Source organism: Enhydra lutris, unplaced genomic scaffold (genome assembly GCF_002288905.1).
Source record: "Enhydra lutris kenyoni isolate GAN:26980312 unplaced genomic scaffold, ASM228890v2 scaffoldscaffold93, whole genome shotgun sequence".
In the NCBI taxonomy this organism is placed as follows: domain Eukaryota; kingdom Metazoa; phylum Chordata; class Mammalia; order Carnivora; family Mustelidae; genus Enhydra; species Enhydra lutris.
Genome location: NW_019154177.1, coordinates 2022964 through 2041376, shown reverse-complemented (window position 1 = coordinate 2041376; position 18413 = coordinate 2022964). Strand labels below are relative to the sequence as shown.

General features: G+C 49.5%; 1 protein-coding gene and 5 non-coding genes across 6 annotated transcripts in view; 4 read left to right on the top strand and 2 right to left on the bottom strand.

The window, feature by feature from the left end:
- The window catches only part of LOC111138601, an 896555-nt gene that overhangs the window by 136056 nt on the left and 742086 nt on the right, over positions 1-18413 (bottom strand). The gene's annotated exons all lie outside the window — the stretch shown is intronic.
- On the bottom strand, positions 371-442 carry TRNAM-CAU. Its single transcript has one exon. It is a non-coding gene; the product is annotated as a tRNA-Met (tRNA).
- On the top strand, positions 2548-2653 carry TRNAL-CAA. The gene is made up of 2 exons: positions 2548-2585; positions 2608-2653. It is a non-coding gene; the product is annotated as a tRNA-Leu (tRNA).
- On the top strand, positions 3627-3731 carry TRNAL-CAA. The gene is made up of 2 exons: positions 3627-3664; positions 3686-3731. It is a non-coding gene; the product is annotated as a tRNA-Leu (tRNA).
- Positions 9209-9281, top strand: TRNAT-CGU. The gene has a single exon. It is a non-coding gene; the product is annotated as a tRNA-Thr (tRNA).
- TRNAI-UAU lies at positions 16793-16886 on the top strand. The gene is made up of 2 exons: positions 16793-16830; positions 16851-16886. It is a non-coding gene; the product is annotated as a tRNA-Ile (tRNA).

Sequence of the window (18413 nt, the reverse complement as noted above, 5' to 3'; positions counted from 1 at the left end):
TAAAAGGCAGGAAGGACCAAGCAGATGAAAAGGCGTGCGGCTTCTCTCACTGCAGATCTTTGCTCACTCATGAGACACGGTAGGCCCACTGCAGAGGCAAAGAAGCAGGGGTAGAGTCAGTGTATATGGGCAGTAAATAAGATGGTGCGTTGTTTCCCAAAGTGTTGTGAGCTTTAAGAATGTGAATACAGACACAATTTTGATAATGAGCGAGTTTCAACAAGATCCAAAGGAGAACAAGAAATGTAAAGAATAGTGCCACGGTCATGAATGTTTGGGACTTGGTTTCCTCTGCCTGGTGTTCCGTGGGAATTTTGGAGCTTGAGAGAATAAAGCGCGCCGAACTCGCGTTGCAAGGAATAAAACACTGTAGCAGAGGATGGTTTCGATCCATCGACCTCTGGGTTATGGGCCCAGCACGCTTCCGCTGCGCCACTCTGCTGGCTGCTGTAAGGGGTTCTCTGATTCCCATGAATTTATAAGTGCCTTAGTACAGTCATCCCTGAGTATCAATTTCCCTTTTTCCTCTTGCGCACCCGTCTCTTCTCCAACCGTCTCCCACTCTGGGTGTACCCCACGTTGCCTTCTCAAACGCGCTGCCTACAAGAAGTCTCTAGGACGTCTGCGCCAGTGCAATCTTCTCAAGAAAAACCAGAACCTGAACGGAAGCCCTTTCTCGGGAGCTCGGTGTTCGCCCGTTAGGGCTTTCCACACGGATTTCCAGGGATGGGTTCCAAACTGAGATCGCCCGCGCCTACACCAGAGCACTCCGCTGCTCCGCGACCCTCACCGGGACGAGAGCTTGCGGGCAGAGCCTGGGTGCGGGGCTCCGGAGCAGGGCACGGCAGGGGCGGAGCGGGGAGGGGCGGGGCGGGGCGGGGCGGGGGGAGGGCCGGGCAGAGGGTAGAACAAGGGCGGAGGGGAGGGCCGGGCAGAGGGTGGGACAGGGAGGAGGGCCGGGCGAGGGATGGTGGGGCGGGGCGAGGGCCGGGCGGAGAGAGGGGCAGGCGGGGGCGGGGACGGAGCTCATAGGGGCTGGTCACTGTCCCCATCAGGCGGGGCGCCCGGGGGCACGCGAAGCAGCGGCAGGGGAGGAACAGCAAGCGGTGCTTGTAGAACGGTCTCTCGCAAGGTTACAGGGAAGTGGGGACGGCAGGAGTCTCGCGGGAGGCTCGGCGCCCTCCTCCCCTGCAGTGGGACGTGCTGCCTATAGGAAATCTCCGATTTCTAGTCTCCACACTGAGTAGGTGCGTGTGAGAGAGTCTGTGCCTGTGTTGTGACCACCTGATCTGTGGACCGTGGAGCGGAAAACAGAGGCTCGGGGCGCTTTCTAGTTATGTCCGTGGACCCACTTTTGTCACCGAAGCCTGGTTCTTCCGGACAAAGAATCCCGCAAAGCTGTTTTTAAGGCTTTTCCATCTCCTCCTTTCTTAGCTAACACCCTTTGCCTGTGCCTTCCTTCTTGTCCCTCTCAGAGACTGTCTCATCTTCCACCTTCCAAGGATGCCTGGAGACCATAGTTGAGAAGCTATCTCTTCTGCAAAAGTAGCTGAAGCCTCCTCTCAGTTCCTGAAGGTAGTTTCCTTTTTCCCACCAGGGACTTGGCCTTACAGCTATCACAGCCCAAGGTGAGCTTACCTTGCTGGAATCTTTGCTCACACCTGAGCCCATGGCCACCTGCTGCTTACTTACTCAAAACCAGACTTCTCTCCTTTCAGCTTCATGGTTATGTATCATATTCTTTTGTATGATTCGGATTGCTCTAAAGTTTAAAAAGAAAAAAAGTCTTGAACATAGAAGGTGCTTGCTACCGCAGAGGTAAATTTTTTAAATGGATTTTTACAAAGACAGGTTATCAATACTCCATACTTCTTAAGGAACCAGAAATCATTGTTCTCCAAGGGCAGAGAGAACCCCAGTTTCTTGAGATGAGCCTGGCCACTAATATTCCGAAAACAGAGGTGTGATGTTTATTGCATGAACTCCAGCCTTGGGAAATTCTAGTTGATTCCTTTTTGGGCTGTTCTTTCCTTCTCAATTTTCCCTCTGAAATCTTCAGACCACTATTCCACTCTTTTTCATTTTCTCTGCTACAGAACCTGCAGAATTTGTGTTAACCTCCTAAGACAGAAGCCATGGGGTCATGACTTCCCGAGGATGGTGTCACACCCAATGACCTCCCAGATGCGGGAGAGTCTGTGAACCTCAGGGAGAGCCCCCTAGACGGCGGTCGCCACGCGGCGCAGATCAAATCTGCATTCCCAGCTCCCCACGCCTAAGGCCGGTCCTGCAAGTCGCGGCCAGTAGGATTCGGGGGGCAGCGGGAGAAAGACCTCCAGAGAGGCGTGGGCTCCTGGACTTCAGAGCTGCGTTCATCCCGTCGCCAACTCGCCGCTTCCCCGCAGAACTCGTCCTGTCCCAGCTTCGGGTTTTGTGCCGAATGCTCGATCGCTCCTGCACCTGCTGGAAATAGCTCTGCGCTCCCTTCCTGGATGGAAGGTCTTTGGTCACTGACAGTTGTTACTTCGCACAGCACCAGCGTGTCGTGTCAGGATGGCCGAGTGGTCTAAGGCGCCAGACTCAAGCACCTGCTTCCCGCTCTGGGACTTCTGGTCTCCGCATGGAGGCGTGGGTTCGAATCCCACTTCTGACAAGGCTCATTTTTGTTCTTGCCATACTCCTCAAACATTTTCCCCTCTTAGTCCTAAATTTCTCTTCTTCCCGATGGAGACTCCTCCCACTCTCCCCGTGCGCGCAGCCCCATTTCGTTCCTCGCGCGAGGGCAGCACCCTCCGTTACTCCGTCCTTCCCCTCCCCCAACATCTCAGAGCCACCGGTGACCCTTCTTCCTAGAGAGAAGGCGGCAGCGATTTTCCTGAGAAGGTCATGCCTTGCTCTGCCAACCTGGTGACCTTAAGGAAGCCTGGGAACTCGTCTTAAAAACAAGCAAAACGAAAACGAAACAAAGATGGACGGGAACCAGAAGGACCTCCTTCTCCTGGGGTAGACCTGCAGCCAGGTTCTGTGGTCTGTAGGAGGAAGATGCATAAAAGGCAAACCTTCCGTTTCAGAGTAGCTGCTGTCCGGCCCCCGCCCCGGCGGGTGATGTAGCTGAAAGGCCCCTGGGGGCTCTAGAGAAAGGGGGGACCGGATTATCCCGCGGCGCCCGAGCGACCCCGCGGGGCAGGAGGCTCCCGACCCGTTTGGGGAAGTGAAAGGTGACGCGTGGCTGCGGCCGGTGGCCTCATTGTCGGGGACCGGAGGAACGCCTCGAAATGCCCTGAACGGGTCTCTCAACGATCCCCTGCGTCCAGGCACTGGTTCGCCGAGCCGGGCCTGCAGGATGCGGGTCCGATCACGAAGATCGCGGTGGCCTGCAGGCAGGTCCCAGGCCAGGTCCCAGGCGGGGTCGCTGCGAGGCCCGAGGCCGGAGGCCCGAGGCCCGGCTGCGGGGAGGGGCGCCGGCTCCCTGGTCTCCAGGTCTGCAGGAGAGGCTCGGGTCCGCGCCGACCGCGCGCTCCTCGGTCTTTGCGTTTCTGCGTCGGAGTTCGGGGTTCCCGCCTCAGCCGCGAGTCCCGGGGAGAGCCGAAGCTGAAGTAGGAAACTGAAGCGAGTTACGGCGCGGTGTCAGGATGGCCGAGTGGTCTAAGGCGCCAGACTCAAGCACAGCTTCCCGCCCTGGGACTTCTGGTCTCCGTATGGAGGCGTGGGTTCGAATCCCACTTCTGACACTGTGTTTTTTTCCCCTGAACACCCAACCCTCCACGAGGGAAAAGTCCCATAATGGGTACAAGCTAACAGAGAATTTGTTACTCGAAAATGGTAACAAATCCTACTTGTGTCCTTAAGACTGGAAAGCAGGCAGAAACCAGAAAGACCTTGAAGAAAAGGATACTGCGAAGTCCTGAAGACAGCTCTCTCCGGTTTCCCTGGTCCCAAGTCAAGGATGTTCAAAGGAGAGTGAGGAAAAATGCTACTAGAAGCTGGAGAAGGGGCACCTGGCTGGTTCAATCGGTAGAACATGCTCTTGATCTCGAGGTTGTGAGTTCCAGCCCCATGTTTGGTGTAGAGATTACTCAAAAATAAAATCTTTTTAAAAAAAAGCTGGAGGAAGGGAGGGCCCTGCTATCTAAAGTCTAATGGCAGGAGGTTGAGCAACACTGTTCCTGTGCTAATGTGAAAAGTAGAACGTGGACCTAATGAATTTAGGGATTCATCCAAGGAAATGTCCGGGCAATGTTTTGAAGGTGTCACCTGGCTTATCCTAGATGCCTACCTAGATGGTAACATGAGTCACGAGAGAGATAAACTAAAGAAAGAAACATTATAAAGGAACCAGGACTTGCTGGATATCCAGTAAGAAGACTGTCCCTTTGCCTGGGTAGTTCAGTCTGTTAAGCGTGTCTTCGGCTTAGGTCATGATTCCAGGATTTTGGGATCCAGTTCCCCATCCGGCTCCTTGCTCAACAGGGAGCCTGCTTCTGCCTCTGTCTGCTGTTCTCCCTGCTTGTGCTCGCTCTCTTGATCTCTCTCTGACAAATAAATAAATAAAATCCTAAAAAAAAAAAAAAAAAAAAGACTGTCCCTCGTTGCCAGCCTCTCCAGATGACAGACAACATCACAATTAAGAAAAGCCTTCTGGGAAAACATCAGGAAAACATGGTCTAAAGATGAAGCCAAGAATGCAACTATAAAACCTTTGGTCAGATCCCTGAAGGATGTCAGGCGACACCTTGGCCGTCGTGGAATTCAGAAATTACATATATATGTATCAAAACCCATGTACTACTGTGTCAGGCCCTTGATTTGGGGGTTATTTGTTATGCAACCATAGTAATTTAGGCAATAGTAATGGCAAATAGAATCATTTTATAATTAAAGGAACAAGCAAAAAAGGGACAGAGAAGAAATTCAAATAATGGCGCTCAAGTTTCAAACCAGACTCTGAGAGGTTGTATTCGCCTGTATTTGACAGTCTATATTGTATTCCATTCCGGGGTCAGCAAACCACCCCACCGGCCAAATCCCACCCATTGCCCATGTTCGCAGGGGCTGTGAGCTCAAACGTTCCATTTTAAGAAGCTTGAAATGATCAATCATGCGAAAATTTCCATTTCAGTGTCATGAATAAAGAGCTGTAAGAACACAGCCACGTGTACTTGCTTATCTGTTTTCTATGACTGTGGAGGAGCTTAGTTGTGACAGAGACTATATGCCCGCAGAGCTGAAAATATTTACTACCTGGCCCTTCACGGCAAGAGCTTGCCAGCTCTTACTCTAACCCATTCTAAGTGCACCGATAACTTTGGGTTCTTTGGTCTTCCAGAGGAAGGTTAGAGCTTCAGTTTCTTTTCAGGTGGTTTTGCTCATGTCTTATCAGTGGAGTGACCCAACTCCAGCTTCCTGGGTTAACAATTTCTCTCTATTCTAGACTAGCTGCCGCTCACAGAGAAGCATGTCCCCGAGTGGGGTGGGGTGCGGTATAAATTTGGGGTGAGGGATTTGTGGAAGGCAGAGATCTAGCCACGTTTCTTCCATCAGCCTTATGCTGGAGGCCCCATCACCTTCTCCACACTGGGGTGCCCTTTATTCCCTTTCTTTACACGAGAGGGATCCGTCTATCTCCAGATGTCCCATTCACGTGGGCTAGGTGGACCCAATATGCTGGTCTGTTCTGCCTCTTCCTGGAACCAGCACAAAATATCTCACTTATGGAAATCCTGACATTCTTGTCAATGAACTTCCCTCCCATGTCCTTTGGACTTGTTTTCAGTTATTTGTGCCTAGCTAGAAATGTGTTTGTGCCTTCTCAGCTCCTCCTACCTCCTTCTCATCCTTCTAAAGAGAAGACAACAGCATTTGTCTTGCTAAGTCTTACCTGTCAGGGATGGCGAAGGCCAGCCACAGCTCGAGCAGTAACAGCCACACTAGGTTTCAGTCGTTAGGAGAGACATTATGGATTCCAGCTGAGTCCCGTCAGCCAGAAACCTGCCTCCAAAAGGAGTTATTACAAAATCAGGATTTTCTCTTTGCTTCATGTATGAACTCAGCCCAATGGAACTAGCTGTATCCATCAGCCCAAGGTGATGCACACGTGTGTGGCTACAGTCAGTGGATATTCTGTTTGAGGGCAAATGACTAGAAGGAGGGAAAACTGTGGGCAGAGCCACTCAAAGTGTGGTTGGCAACCAGCACAATCCATAAATGTTTGGAACCAGTTTGCTCTGTTTCAAGATATGGAGTTTTCGCCAGAGGTAAGTCAACTGTATCACCAAGCATCTTGTTTCATTCTGCTGATGATTTGCTTGTAGTGAAGTTGCATTTAATTATATTCTGGAGCAAGCTTACCTTTCTGTGGACCAGTAGCTGATGTTTCCCAACTGGCAACTTGCACATCGCTGGTATTGCCGGAGCATCCCAACATTCATGGGCAGGGTAACATGGTGCATTTTAAAAGGGTAATACAAGAATGCTTGGGGGACTCAGTTGGTTAAGCATCTGCCTTCAGCTCAGGCCATGATCCTGGGGTCCTGGGATCGAGTCCTGCATTGGGCTTCTTGCTCAGCGGGGAGCCTGCTTCTCCCTTTGCCTGCCACTCCCCCTGCCTGTGTGCTCTTATCTCTGGCAAATAAATAAATTCTTTAAAAAAAATTTTTTTTAAATAAAAGGGTAATTCATTCGGCTCACATCATCAGAATGAGTTTTCCAAAACATTATTTATATAGATCATAAGACTCTTCAAGAGAAACAGACTTGCTTACCCCTCCAGCAGGACTAATGGAGCCAGGAAATACGTCTACACTGCAGCCTTCATTGGCTGTTTGGAATGAACTGAGCTATTGCTGCAACCAGAAGCCCCACATTTTTTCCAGAACCAGATGCCTCCTAAGCCTTACCTGAACACAGAGTTGCCTTGCCCATGCCAGGCTCCCTGGGACGCGTCTGCTAGAATGAAGCTGTACTTCATGCCTTCTTCCTCACTTCATGGCAGGCAGTGGCAACCAGATCCATATTCCTCCTCAAGGTGGCTGTGCTCCCAACATGGGATGATAAAAACTGTTTAGCAATACATATTACTTATCAGCTGCTCAAGCTTTAACCTGCCTATGATCCAAGGTTTATACAAGATGGAAAGTCATGACTCAACCAACCCCACACTAACCCCATCACTGCAGTTACAACAGCAGGGGCTGAGCATTCACTATTTTCTCCCTGCTTTTGGGCCCTGGAAGGCAGCATCATTTGAGCTTTCTTGCCCTGTAGCTCCTGTCTGGACTCAGCCAATGGAAGGCACTGGCAGATGGGAGATGGTAAGAAGAGAACAGTAGAGATTCCTGATGTCCCCTCTTGAATGTAACCCTAAATTTGGAGATCAATCCAACGGGTGCTCTGAAAACCCTTCCTAAAATAAATTCCAATTGGGCAAAGATTTCCTACATTGGAAGGAGGTGGAAATTAATAAAACGGGAAAAGTTCATTGTCTAAGTTAGCATTGTCTAAGTTAGCATCACTGAGTCAAAGGGCCAGGTCCAAAAGAGACTGAATTCTGGATCATTTGGCTCTTCAAATCACAGTTATCGTAGGTAAGGCTAAACTGAATATAGAGAAATATTACTTAGCATCATCTTATGATACATGATACATGATACATGATGTATGGATATATAGTACCTTAGTGTGGTGTTTGTAAGTGGAAAGACCAACCAAAATTCAGAGTCAGAACCAGAGACTCAGGCCTGGGGGGAGGAGTGGCTCCAGGCTTCTTTGGGAATTTCACCCACAGATTTCGTGGTTTGGTGGGAACAGGTGGTTACCCTCTCCTACTTCCTGTCCTTCCTGTCTCCCTGCTAACTGCATTCTCTTCTTCATTTCCGGTGTTCTCACCACCCCTCCCCTCTTTTTAAAGAGCCCTTGCAGAGCTGCAAAAGCACTTGCAATTTAACTGCATCTGTAGGTAACATAGCCTGTCACAGGCTATGTCACCTGGTAGAGATTTGAGTGCTAGACAGTCTCAACTACCAAGGACTCGGTGAACCAGAGAAGTGTCTCCACAAGCCCCCACCTGTCATTGCTCCACGTGTTAGTAAACACTATGCTGAATGAATGCATTCAAGGATCAGAAGCCGTTGTCTCTGCAGGTAGAGGAAGAAAGAGAGTCCACTGAGATCACACTTAAGATCATTAAAACACAAAACACCAAAAAAAAAAAAAAAAAAAAAGGTCCAAGTGATTCCTCTGAACCCTAACAGACCCGAATTTCACTGAAGTTATATTATACATTTCTGTAGGTGCTAGAAACAGGAGGTGAACAGGTTATCTAAATATGGGATAAAATCTGAAAAAAACTGCAAACTGGAACTCCTTGGGCCTGCAATCCCCTTCTTCTCTGATACCCGCGTTATGACGATGAGTTTCGGGAGGTAGGGTCCCTTATTGCACAGGTGTATTTAGGATTTTGGAGAACTGGAACACACTGGCTCCTCCGGGATGCAGGAGGCAGGTTTTAATCCTATGAAGTTCAGGAAAGCGTGATGAATAAGTGATAAGACTGACATCCCCTCCACGGCCCTCACTTTCAACTTCATTAATACGACCATTCCTTCGTTTGCTTGGTTTTTCTATCATGCGCGTCTGTGACACTCCGGGTCACAAGGGCATTATCGTGCCTGTGTGTGACCGCGGTTGTTTTGGCCTGTGGGTCCCTGTGCAGAGCGGGCCTCCGGGGCTCTGGCCGGATCGCACCGCCTCCCCTGTGCAGCACGTGAGCGTGTTTGGAGTCGGGGCCGACGCGCCGCCGTGCATCTTATTTTTCTGAGCGTCTTTCCTGAGTGGCGGGTATTCGCTCGTAGTCGGGGTGTTCGGGCCTGTGTTGAAGATAGCTGCAGTTTCTACGGAAGCCGGCGCCCGGCCCTGCAGGCGGAGAGGAAGGCCCTGCTTGCTGGTTTCTGGGGCACCTGTGGCGGACTCGGGTCGGGAGGCCTGCGAGATCCTGCGCCGTTTCCGTCCGGACCCCCGCCTCCCTACTTTGCCGGGTCGCGCGTCCGGGCCGAGTCCCCAGACAGCCTTTATGACGTGACAACTGTCACGGAGGACATCGGAAAGGGGAAGGGGTGCAATATCAAATTTCCAGGAACTCACAAAAACAGAAAACGAAACTTTGGCATAGATAATCAGCTTTAGGGCACGGAGTTGAGAGCCCCTTCAGCAGGGCTCCGTAGCTCAGGGGTTAGAGCACTGGTCTCGTAAACCAGGGGTCGTGAGTTCGAATCTCACTGGGGCCTCCGTCTCTTAGCTTTTTCATCTTTGGTAAATGATTTCAAAAGGAATGTTTCCTTGACACCAAAAGCTGGAACTAGAAATGAATTTTCCAAATCTATATTCTGTATTCCCAGAAAATTATACTAACATAAGCATTGATTCTAAAACGGAAGTTCATCATAAAAAACAGGGATAAAGCTGCTGTATCATCTTTAAATTGTTGGTGATACCTGAAATTCGGGTGTAGGAAAACTTAAGTGCCACCATTTACAACAATTAATGCCAATAGAAGCCAGCAGATGCGCTAACTTGTATTGAGTTTCAGTCACAACCTAGAGTCAGGGTTAGTTTAGCCACTGTAGGGACACTCGTTCGAATGAAAAGAGCATCATTAATAATCAATCAGAACTCCAGGCATAAACAGGGCTGCACCGTCACCCTGATTACAGGATCCAGAATGGCCCCCATGGCTTCTCTGCTCTCCTGTTGGTCTCCCCTGATTCTGCTGCTGCTGTCAGTGTGGACTTTCTGCTCCTCTGGGAGCGGACCAATAGTCTATGTCAGGGTCTTGCTCCGGTCGCTACCCTGCCTGGCATGCTCAGACTACCAATGTCCGCAGAGTGCACGTTTTCATTTCTTTGAAGTCTGCACCCTCCACTTTCTCAGTGATGCCTTCTTCGGTCATCCCGTCTAACATTTCAGTATCCTCCAACATTAATGTCTCTTTTTCTGCCTATTATTAACATGTATTTATATACTTACCAAAATAGAATAGGATATATATTTTAGTGGTCTATCTCCTATACCGTTTGTATCCCATACTGGAGTGTAAGACAGACGAGTGCAGGTGTTCTTGTCTGGTGGCTAGGATCATATGCCGTAGCTTCTACAATAATGCTCAGCACCTAGTAAGCAGTCGGTAAATATTTCCTGAATGAGTTGAAGAATGTATCGTATTTTAATAAAAAATTTTAATTAAAATAAATTTAATAAGTGTTTAGGAAATATAAATGAATTAGATTTTTAAAAATGTAGCACACTTGGCAAAATAGACATCCGTCCTTGATCTTAAATGCCTCATTAATGTGACTTGTGTCGGGGGAATGGCTGTTATTTTTGTTGTTGTCATATGTTTATTTTTAGGTGTGGTATTTTTCTTTAGGCCAAGACAGAGAGCAGAGGGGAGAGGGAGAGACAGAGAGAAGCATTGCATCCATGATGGCGGCAGTGAGGGGCAAGGACCTCAAGCATCCACGGGATACAAAGGCCCAATGAGCAAATTTGGTTTTCCATGTCCTTGTATCTGGATGTCCTGTTACCCATCCCCACTTCACGGTGCCTGAGGTCAAGTCTAAAAACTGTGACTTCAGTGATTCTGACTTCTAGAATCCATCTTCACAGTAAACATTTACTCACGGGGCTGATCAGAAATGAAAATATAAAAACTAATAGAGAGAAAGGAGCATGACCTCTGTAAATGGAACAGACACCTCTCCTTTTCCCTCCACCAATTACGTCTACAAATCTTGGCATTGCATGGGAGACGAAGATGTGAAAAGGAAGAAGATCAGGAGATCTCGGCACCCGAAGAATGGCATGGTGGTGAACTCCTTGAGTTTTCTTTATGGGGTTTTATATATTCCAGATTGGGTACTATTCCAGATGCCTGCTGTGTAATATTTCTATATAACGCAGTAGTTCATATATAGATATATATATGTATCTATATATGAACAATGTGGGGCGTTAGGGGTGATGAGGAAACAGAAGGCAAGTTGAGGACAAAGCAGAAGCTGACACCCTGCAACCCCACCATCACCATGGGTATGTGTGACATCCTCAGGCACTCCTGGCTGCCCTAAATGAAGAACAAATAGCTAACTTGCAGAAATCATGATCCTTCCAGACCTGAGTCTCCCTCAGTTTGCATATATCCTAGTGATTTACAAGGAAGGGGCTTTCTTACCAACAGCCTAACTTCCAGAGACCCAGAACTTCATTCCTGAAGCCCTAACATCACCCTTCCCTCCCTAAAATTGAGGGAGGCTGAGGCAGAGGGAAATGTAAATAAAGTTAAATTTCTTCTAAACCTAAAGCTCGTTGATAAGGACGTGTGATAGCAGGAGTGTGACTGTGACGTTCCCCCAGGAAGCTCCCAACTGTCTCACTGTTAATGCCTTACTGAAAGGAAAAACAACCTGAACTTCACAAAGAGCAAAGCCTCTGGTATCCTGTGTGTCTTCTTCAATACATGAAAGTTCTTTCTAAACCTCCCTTTTCCTTACCTCCCCCAACCCCATAGTCTATAATCACCACCCCCACAACGCTGGGGCAGCAGCTCTTTCTGCCCACAGGTCCTGTTTCCGGGCATCAATAAATCTACTATTTTGCACCAAAGACGTCTCAAGAATTCTTTCTTGGCCATAGGCTTCAAACCCTAATAAGGTCTTTCCTATATCATACTCATGTTCTGTGTCTCACCTTGCATCTGAGTAAGCCAAAGACGCTCTGCTCCCACTCCAAGGGGGAGGCAAGAAAGTGCATCATTCTGAGTTTCCTCCTAGGCCTGTACAGCTGGTAGCATCTGGGAAGAATGATTCGGGACAGTAGCTGAGAGCCAGCTGCCCAGTGACCTGGGGAGACCCCAGACCCTGAGGCCACCAACCTACCCCCAAGATGGCGCTTAAGAATCTCAGTCTCCTCCTGGGAAGTAATTTGAGGACAGACACAGCACAATGCACAGGGATACAAGCGGGGAATTTTATTAAAGCGAAAGCACATTCTCAGATGTGAGCGCCGGTGAGAGAGTTAACAAGAGGGTGGAATATTACTTACTTGGGATCAGCATTTCTTGCAAGCAGGATTTGGGGGTGTTTCCTCCTCACCCGCTCAGGGGTTTCCGGTCGTGGCTCCGCCATCTTGGGCCTGTCTGGTGGGATCCGGCTTCTCGCGGGACTTCTGACCTTCCCCACAGCCGGCCGTGGCCTCCTCCTTGCTGGCCTCCGGGCATCCCCTGAGAGCCTAAACTAACTGCCTACCCAGACAGTACAGAGATAAAGCCTGCATAGAGCAGGGGGCGGTGGAGTGGGAGGGGAGGGGGCAGAGGGAGTGGGATAGCAGGCTCCCCGCTGAGCAAGAAGACTGACCTTGGACTTGATCCCAGGACCTCAGCATCAAGACCTGAGCCAAAGGCAGGCACTTAACCGACTGAGCCACCCAGGTATCCCTTTACAAATATTTTTATTGAGGTTTTATTTCTTAGTTCACTTATTATTATTATTATTTTTTCTACCGCAGACAGGTTGACTTTAGATCTCCGTTTTCTTTTAGGTATTCGTCTTTTTCCAGTGAATTCTATGAAACTTTCACTAAGCTTGTTTTGTCGCACATTCGGTGTTTGGAAGGGCGGGAGAGACTTTGCTTGCTGCTTCTCATCTGTCAATTCTGTAATGACCTTTTTACTCACTTTCTTGTCTTTGCTCTACCATCGTCATTGTCATTCATTTCTGTCCTCTTTAAGTTAATTTTGTTTCCTCAGCCAGAGCATAAGCCTATGACCAAGCTACCACCCATGGATTCACCTGTGTCAGGTTTGGATCCAGGAGCTGTGGACACGGAAAACAGAATGCAAGACATCCATTCTGCTGAGAGTGGCAGAAAATGGAGAGAGAGATAGAGAGAGAGAGATGATCTTAGGGTTCTTTTGGTCTTGTACATGATGCTGCTCTCTCCACAGTGCTGGAGAGGGCCATAGACTTTCTGGGCATCTTTTTGGTCACTGGCCCATATTTCCACATTATTTTCCATTGTTCTTTGTGACCTCCCAAGGTTTGGTTTACTCTCAGAGGTTATTCATTCTGGATAATTATTCCTCTAAGACTCTCTTAACTTAATCCTAAAGAGAGGATGGCAGAAGAGTGAGGTTTGGCAGTTCTTCCATCTTGTGGGAAGTACCCCTTATTGGTGTTGGTGGGGGGATGGGCTTCCAGGCCAGAAGGTATTACGCACCCCACCCCCAGGCTGCAGCTCCCACCTCCCACTGCCAACCTACAAGTTTCCAAGTTGGAGAATACTAATGACTGTTTTCAGTTTCTGCCTAATTAACACATTCTGTGAAGTACCCGGGGGTGTGTACAGAGAAAACCTGGCCATCTGCTTCAATTCCTCAACTTTCCTTTTAGACTGGTGCTCTTAAATTATTCATTCTTTGGGTGACTTTTTTCAAATGCATGTATAACTTCAGCCTTTTCTCCACTTTGAGTACTTGAGAGGGATCCAAACAATTTTCCTTATTTTTCTTTGTTTCCTTAGATTCAAAGACAGGAAGGGCCTATGATTATTAGAATCAACTAGGAGCTTTTTAAAAATGTTGGTTTCCGGGATCCATCCCAAACCAATGAACTCGATCTCTGGGGGTCAAACTATTCATGGGTATGGTTTTAGGCAATTTTCCAGTTCCTCTGGGAAACCACTGTTCTAAAAATATGGAATAAATGGGGTTGGAGAGTTTTGTGCCCCAGAAGCACATGGCAGCCAAGCCCTGGGATGTTTAAAACGCTATTTCAGGGGCACCTAGGTGGCTCAGTCATTTGAGTCACTGACTCTTGATTTTGGCTCTGGTCATGATCTCAGGGTCCTGAGATGGAGCCCGGGATCCACACTGGGATTCATGCTCAGCAGGGAGTCTCTCCCTCTTCTTCTGTCCCTCCCCCTGCTTATGCACTCTCTCTAAAATGAATAAATAAATATGTAAAATGCTATTTTAGCATATTCATGTTATTAATATGGTCTAAAGATTTGTGGAGAGAAGATACACCCACAGGTAAATGGCATTATTCTCAGGTTATAAAAATACATCATTTTTCTCAAATCGCAAATGGAGCCCAGCCATATCAGATTCTTTCCAGAGCAGAATCATGAGAACCTTGAATCATGGAGTTTTCAGAATCATCTTTTTGAGAGAGAATTTGAGCATTCCCTGTAGTCAGTGTCTGAGATGACTTTAATAGGGCATTTCAATTGTTAGCAAATCTCCATCATCTTCCTGAAAAGTAGGTCAAAGGTCCAATGGTTTCCCTGTATTTGCAGTACTATTATGTAGGGAAGGGAAAAAAGTTTTCCTGGACCCTCTTAGGGTCCCTGGCTGAGTCTGAAAATTAAACTGACACAGTTTAACAGGAAGGAAGCATACATGTTTACTTGATAAGAGGTTTATGGGACATGGGAGCCTTCATAAGGAAATGAAAACACAAGGAAGTGGTTAAAGCTGAGTATTTTTATGCCGAGTTGGACCAAGAGAGGACCGTTGTGGAAAACTATGATAGGCCAAAGGGTACAAGGTAAGTCTAGTAAGCTGGAAGGAATTTCTTGGAGTCCCTTTGTCTTTGGACAGAAGGGTGCCCCTTTCCTCAGGGTACCTCTCACATGACAGTTTTATGATCTGCTTCGGGGAGAGAGCCAGGAGCGGGTCAGAGTGACCTTCCTGCTTCTCACATTTTCTCAGACTCCTTCAGCTTAAAATATTTAATTTGCTAAGTTGCCATATTTTGGGGTAGTGTGTTCTGAGCCCCATCAATTACAAAAATATGTTTATTCCCAAGTTATTGGTCCCCCATTCAAAATATAATATTATAAACTATCTCACAAACTATGGTCATTCATAATTATGAATTCCATCATGGTTTCTGTCAATCAGGCAATCAAGAGGATACAGAGAACTTTGCAATGGGGTATTTTTAGAAGGATTTCAGAAAGGGGCTATTTTAAAAAGGTGTGGGCAGGTTGGGGGGAAAGGGGGAGTAGAGGGCTATTGATATCAATTGGTTAGTATCCCAAGGGCCTGAAGGAAAGAGGAAGGAAGCCTTATTGGAACTAGAAGGAAAGATCCACTTGGATGAACTAGGCCGTGTTGACCCCCAGAAAAGAATGCAGAAAAATGAACACTCCAACTTCTGTGTCCTCTCTCATTCTGATGTCCTTCTAGTGCTCGCACCATGAAAATCCAGCTGAAGGCAGAGGGCAGGGGGCCTGTGATGTGGTCCATACAGGCCAGGCTTCCCTAGAAGAGTAGATGGAGGTCAGAGATGGTTATGCTTTTTTTAACATTAACTATTCCAAGCATTTAGCTCTCTGCTTTTTCCTCCGTGAATACGATTTCATGCCCTAATGCCTACGTTGTGTGACAGACTTGTCTTCTCTGATGAAAGACAGTTTAATCCCCAGTGATACTTCGAGTCATGGTAAGTTTCATCCCTTAAGAACAATAATTCCATAGATACTGGCTCCTATCCAGATCCGGACTTGGAGCACAGGCCCTGAGTGCTGTTAGAGATTTACACAACTCACTTCGAACGGTACCTGGCTTCCTTAAGCTCTGTCCAGGGGGTAACTGCCAGGGTTCTTATTTAGACGGAATGATCTCTAGAGGTCCAGGCGCCCTGGGTCTCTCTCCAGGACTGTGTGGTGGGGATGTTGGAGGAAACACTCTGGTGCGGCGGCCATCCACCCAGGAGCTTATGGAGCTTATCCCTGCTCGTCATGTTAGGGCGTTAATACTCGGAAAGATGCCGGTACAGCGGCGAAAGGGGCGGAAACGTCTTCCCTCCCCTGCCCCACTCTCCGTGTGTGTGGAAGGAGAGAGCTTCTCCTTCCAGGTAGGGCTGGTCTATCACTCCCAGTCCTGTTTGGTAGGCACTATGTGGTCAAGAGTAGGCAGGCTATCTCCTTCCAGTTCACGGGAATTAGTCCATAAAAGCCAAAAGGCTTCGGATCTTAGGTGTGTGCGCTTTGACAGCTGCCGTGTCCCCAGGCCCGAATCAGACAACTAAGCAAGCAAACGGAGAAATGCCCACAACTGGCCTTTCTCCCGAGAGGCCCCGGGGAGGGGGCGAGGATCAGGGGCGGGCGCGACGGCGAGACCGAGACAGGTGCAGGGGCGCGGGGGAGGGGGTGTGGACACCGCCTTGGCCGAGGTGACCAGCGGCACGAACGAGGAGAGGTCACGATCCGGCAGATTGCCCGATCTGCCGGCTGCCTAATCCGGCTCTGCCTCGGATCGCGGCTTTTAGGCAGGCCCGGGAGGACATGGGCGACGGGAGGCGCAGCTGCCGGGTGCCGCCCGGGGCCGCGCGGAGCCGGGGCTGGCGGACTCGGCTCCCGGGGTCCCGGGGCCGCTGGGAGCATCCCCGAACCGACGCGCCTTGGCCACACGGCTGGCGCCTTCCACGGACGCGTTTCCCTTCTTGCGGCGAAGGCGGGGGGAGCCGGAGTCCGCGCGCGCTCTCTCCTCCGCTGTTGCTCGGGGCGCCTGAAGGACGCGTCCCGGGTCGCCGGTGGCCCAGGGGGAAGAAGCACTGCGCTCTCCCCGGACGGAGGGAGGGAGGCGTGCAGACGGCCTCGCTCTGCTCCGCAGCCCGGCGGGCGGCAGGTGCGGGGGGCGATCCCGGGGCTCGGCGCGCTTCCGCTGCGGCGCGGGGACGGGCGCGCCCTGGCCCGAGGCTCCGTAGAGCGCGCGCCGGCGCCGCGGGGAAAGCATGCTCCAGTGGCGCAATCGGTTAGCGCGCGGTACTTATACAGCAGTATATGTGCGGGTGATGCCGAGGTTGTGAGTTCGAGCCTCACCTGGAGCATGTTTTCTTCCCTTTGCGATTTCAGATTCTTATTCTAATGCATTTCCCCCCCTCCTCTTCGAAGAAAAAGCTGAAATCTTCGAAGGAAAATTTTATTTTCCATGCTGAGACCGCGGATATTCCCACGATGAAGGAGGGCATTGGGTAGTTTTCGAACCGGAAGAAACCACAGACGAGAGGAGGCAAATGGAATTTACCCAAGGAAGTTCTCCTCCACCTGAGACGGTACAGACATTGCACACCTTCGGAGGAACCCCCTTAGCTGTTACCTGCTGCTTTCTTTAAAGGAGTCCTCAGCTCTTAGGGAACTGCGCAGGGGAGCGGAAAACCTGGGTCCTGCGCTCTGCGGTGGTTTGGTCAGCTCCGGGGTCATCTCCTGGGTCAGCTCCCCGGGCCACCTCCCGGGGTCAGCTCTGGGGTCAGCGACCGGAGCTCGGGGAGGTGCGGAAGCCGCCCCCCGAACCGGGAAAGAGCAACTTTGCTCGGATGCCACAGGGCGCGGTGAGGTTGCTGAATTCCACCTGTGAAATCTTACTGTGATTTGAGTCTCACCAGCCAGCCTCCAGCAGTCAAACATCGGGTAGGGTGGCTGGGTATGTATTTTCATCAGAAAATAAAACAAGTCCTGTTTGGACAACTACATTCATTCTGACGCTGGATCTGCCGTGGATGATTCAAGGTTACTCTGCTTCGATCCAGTCTCTCCCGGATTTATTCTGTCTCTGGGGGCTCTCCTATTCTGTTCCTTCAGTATGATATTCCTGACAGTTCTGTCCTCCTGATCATATACACATTCTCTGTATTACATTCATGCCCTTGATCATGACCTCTCTGTAGATACTGATGACCGGGTACCATTTCTCCCCCACCCGTCCTCCCCTTTGAACCCAGAGCCAGGCGTCCTGCAGACCAACCTGCTCTTCTGACCAAAATCCCGTAGGTCTGTCACAGCAACACGTGAGAAAACCATCAAACTTCAAGCCACTCCCTCTCCTGTGCTCTTTTTCTCCAATGTGGTCATGTAACAAACATGTAACGCCAGGTGCGTTTCAAGGCAAGGTCACTGCAGCGACTGAGAAAGAGGAAGTCTCTGGGCTTGGAAGGTAAGTTCTAGTTGGGAGGAATCCACAGTGACAGCTAAAAGTAAATACACAAGTAGATGCAGTTTTATAGAGCAAACTAAAAACAGGATGGGGGAGAGGAGATCCCAAGGTATGTCTGGGTGCCGTATTAGGTGGGGCTGTTAGGAAGGCCCCCCTCTCTGGCAGGTGGCATTTCAGCAGTGGCCTGGAGGGCAGGAAGAAGGTCGTGGATACACACAGTCCAAGACCTGTGGGGACAGAGGGAAGAACCATGGCAAAGGCCTCTCTGTGCGTGTGTCCCCAGAAGCACCCTCAGAGAGCAAGGAGAAAAAGACCTCATATCAGCACGTGTTTCAACAGAAGACACGATCCCATCATTTTCATAAAGCTAACACCTGATGTGACGTTATTTATGATCCCAGTTAAGGCCTGACCAAGCGGCATG